This window comes from Microcebus murinus, chromosome 12 (assembly GCF_040939455.1).
Source record: "Microcebus murinus isolate Inina chromosome 12, M.murinus_Inina_mat1.0, whole genome shotgun sequence".
In the NCBI taxonomy this organism is placed as follows: domain Eukaryota; kingdom Metazoa; phylum Chordata; class Mammalia; order Primates; family Cheirogaleidae; genus Microcebus; species Microcebus murinus.
The window spans coordinates 16,130,504-16,134,988 of record NC_134115.1 but is presented as its reverse complement, the minus strand read 5'-3'; positions in this window follow the sequence as shown (position 1 = coordinate 16,134,988).

Here is a 4,485-nt window from a genome sequence, read left to right as displayed (position 1 = left end):
CACCAACTTTCACACATGACAGTGCACTCCCGTTGCAATCTTAGATAAGTACAAAACTCTGAGAGTTGAATCTGTTCATCAAAACAAGAAAAACACAAAGAGATTTATTCACATTGAATGTCCTTGATAATATGTTTAATGTGTATTAAGAAGAAAAATGAAATATTGGTGAGATGCTACATTTTTACCTCAAGCCCCTGGAATTAGCATTTGGAGAAGTTCCAAACCTTATTTTATGATGTCAGTGAGTCGGCTCTCAAACTGAAATTTCATTTTTGACCTAGATTTGAGATAAGGTACGATTAGTGAAGCAGCTGAGGAAATTTCTCAAGCAGATCCAGAAAATCAATCTCAAATTGTAAGTAACATTGCAGTTGAGTTGGATAGCCTGTGTAGCCTCTTGAACATGGAATACATCTTGCTCATAATGAACCAGTATGGTGTAAAAAGTAAAATTATTCCACTACACACCAAGTCCTTTTCAGATGATAGTTATTGTCCTCACTAATCATGACTTAGGACTCATTACCAGAGCAAAGAGTCATTATTTTCCATTCTATGTAATTCTGTAGCTTTCAAATCTCTTCTATTTTTAAGAATTCACATTCATGAAACTATTCTTTCTTATTTGTACCGCCTTCTGCACACAAATTCCTTGTAAAAATATAGTTTTCTCATATTCTTCTTCTCCAAAAGATAACACACTGGCTAAATTTCATTTTGGAAAATGTCAATGTTATAAACTTACATATCTCCACACACTTGATTCTTCTTAAACACAGAACCAGTCATGCCCCATTCCTGCCACCAGAGGGAGGAGTAGAGGTCCTTTCCAGAGATACACCGTCAGCAATTTTAAAATGCAAAAGCTTTTTTCTTCCTTCCAATTTTTCACAGTAATATACTGGATACATTTCTATTCTATTTTTTTCAAAAGGAAAGCACATGTTTACCATTCTTCTCAAAGTATAAATTAAATTATGCCACCCAATCCACTGGACACACTTCCCTTCTTGCTCTCTGGAGCATTCCAGAGTCGATGGCTCCCTTGTTGAAAGTTTGTCTCCCCGAACCTGCATTAGCCTGGTTTTTCTCCCACCTCTCGGGCCCGCTTCCGTGGTCTCCTTTGACCGTGACTCCACTTCTACCTGACTTCTAAGTGGTGGGACTCCGCAGACTCTGTTCCAAGGGTGTCTCTTGGCCTCCCCGTCATCACCCTCCTCCCCATCATCACCGTCCTCCCCATCATCACCCTCCTCCCCATCATCACCCTCCTCCCCATCATCACCCTCCTCCCAGTCATCACCCTCCTCCCAGTCATCACCCTCGTCCCAGGCAACACCCTCCTCCCAGTCATCACCCTCCTCCCCATCATTACCCTCCTCCCAGTCATCACCATCCTCCCAGGCATCACCCTCCTCCCCATCATTACCCTCCTCCCAGTCATCACCCTCCTCCTAGTCATCACCCTTCTCCCAGTCATCATCCTCCCCCCCATCGTCACTCTCCTCCCAGTCATCACCCTCCTCCCAGTGATCACCCTCCTCCCAGGCATCACCCTCCTCCCCATCATCACCCTCCTCCCAGGCATCACCCTCCTCCCAGGCATCACCCTCCTCCCAGGCATCACCCTCCTCCCAGGCATCACCCTCCTCCCCTGCCCATCCACACCTCAGCCAGCAGCATCTCCACTCACCTGGCTTCCTAAACCAGACACCTGGGAGTCATCCCTCACTCCTCTCTGCCTGTGGCTTCTCCACGTCCAGCCAGCCTCCTTCCCACTCCTCACTCTCTCATCCCCAGTGAGTTTAGCGTTAGGAAGACCAGCAAAGGGGGTGCGGCCACTATCATTCCATCTCTCACCTGCCCTCTCGACTGCTCAGCTTCCTCCACAGAGGACCCAGCCCTGGGCAGGAAGTCACTTTTCCCCGAAACCAGTGTCCTGTGAGATTTCAAGTAAGTTTCACTTTGCTTTTCAAATTGTCCCATGCCTCTTGTAATCTCCCTCGAGAAGCAATGCGAGGGAAGGCCAGTCCTCCTCTCGGGATACGGGCCCTGGCGCAGGAGCCAGGATGCCTGGGTTCCCGTCCAGACTCCGCACCTGGTGGCTGTCGGGTCGTGAGAAGGCGCTTACTTCTCTGAGCAACGGTTGTCTGACCTGGGAACTGGGGCGATGATAGCACCAGCAACGTGCCATGCAGTGCGTGGTAGCTCGTATCATTGTATTAAGACTTCTATTGTTGAATTAAATGAACGAGAATAAAGCATTTCAATTCGCCTTCCATTTACGTCTGTGGTTTCTTAAACTAGAACCGCATTAAAACCCTAGGAACATCTGCTTTTCTTATTTGGAGCCTCCTAGGGACTGGCAACACCCCACGTCCTCCTAAGTCTGGGTTGTAAACCTCATGGGGGGGTTAGAGGTGGCCTGTTGATCCCCCGACGAGGATTGTGAGTGAGTCAGGAAACCTGCAGGGCAGCCTCACTGGAAACAAAGTAGAGGAATGAGGTGTTTCTCTGATACAGCAAGGCAAGCATTCAGGACCAAAGACCTAATGACCAAAAGAAACCAACAAAATAAGGAACAGTCTTGGAAGAAATTCTAAACGTGACACAGTAATAGAAACTGTTATTCGCCTACTCTGACATTCATTCTTTCTTCTTCTCTATTCACATAATCTCAATTTTTACCTGGGCACATTGCAACCTACAAATAAAGATTACATTTCCCAGGATCCTTTGAGGTTGGGTGTGGCTACACATCTAAATCTTGGCAAATGGCATGAAAGCAGAAATGGGCTCACATTCTCCTCTCCTCTTCCTTCCTGCTGCCTGGAATGCAGACATGATGGCTGGAGCTCCAAGCAGCCCTTTTGGGCTGTGAAGCCTGTACTATGTAGGGGGGCAGAGAGTCTCTGAAACTACCATCCAGCCAAACTGCCTACATCCAGATTTCTTCTCTGAGTGAGAAATAAACTTCCAGCCTTTTTAAGCTGTTATGTTTTATTTTTCTGATACATGCATATAAATGTAATCCCAAATGATTCAACACAAGTAAATTATCTAATAATATTTTTTAAGTTTATGAGTATATAATCAGGAAAAATAAATATTTGATGTTGGTTCCTGTAGAAAGAGATAGTGAATATCTCAAATGGCAAATGAGAGATAAAGAGGGAATTTTATAAAAATAAAAGAATAATTTCAACAGGAAGATTTTTTAAATCTTAAATTTGTATGCACTTAATATGACAGCTTCAAATTATATAAAGCAAAAGCTGACCAAACTAAAAAGAAAGACAAATCCACAAAGTTGGAAATTTTAACAACCTCTCTTAGTAACTGGTATAGGCTAAATTGTGTCCCCTCAAAATTTATATGTTGAAGTCCTAACCCCCACCTCCAGAGTGCGACTGTATTTGGAGACAGGGCCTTTAAGTTAGATGAGGTCATTAGTGTGGGCCTCACCCAACGTGCAAGCTTCATGTCCTCCTGGCTTTGTCTCTGGGTCAACAGCTCAGAGAAAACTCTAACCAGCTTTGTGCAGGTGCCTCTGACAGCCCCTGCCCACCAGGCCAGGAGCCTCTAACTCCCACCCCAGGGCCCCTCTGCTGATGCTGCAGGATGGCAGCCACTGGACACTCACACACTCAGCCCTGAAGTGTGACGGAGTTGGCACCTTTGGAACAACCCTTGACCAGTGGGGAACTAGAGCCAAAGCCCAGTGCGCTTCCTGGGGACAGTTCTAGAACACTGTCCACAGCCTCAGCCAGTGGTGTTGACTGACTAGATAAGGCAGCTTGCACTGGCACCCACTCCTCCCTTGTTTCCCTCCCGATTCCCCACCCCTGCTCCAGGGATCAGTTCCCAAATCCAGAGCTCATGCTCAAGCCAAGCCAGGACAGCATGTGCCTGTCAAAGCGTCCTATTTTGGATAGGAAGATACGGGGCGTACACTCTGTGTCTGCTCTTCACCAGTCATATTGGCACTCCCCTCAAGGAGCTTGCTTGAGAACATATTTTGAAGGCTGAGGCTGCAATCTTCCAGCCCCTGGAAGGTGTGACCTTCACGGAGACCCTGCAGTTCATCCACTCCTCCACATGCCCAGCTGACCTCCAGATCAAGCCACACCCCCAGAGTAAGGACCAGGGGACACATGGGTTTGGCTCCTTTGCAGACTGTCTTTAGTGAGACTCCTCTGGGCCTCCTGTCACTGCCTGCTGCTGAGGGTTGCTGAAGACAGAGCCATATGCACATTGCTGTCGGCCGGGCGTGGTGGCTCACGCCTGTAATCCTAGCACTCTGGGAGGCCAAGGTGGGAGGATCGCTCAAGGCCAGGAGTTCAAGACCAGACTGAGCAAGAGTGAGACCCTCATCTCTCCTAAAAAACAGAAAGAAATTAGCTGGACAACTAAAACTATATGGAAAAAAAATTAACTGGGCGGGTGGTACATGCCTGTAGTCCCAGCTACTCGGGAGGCTGA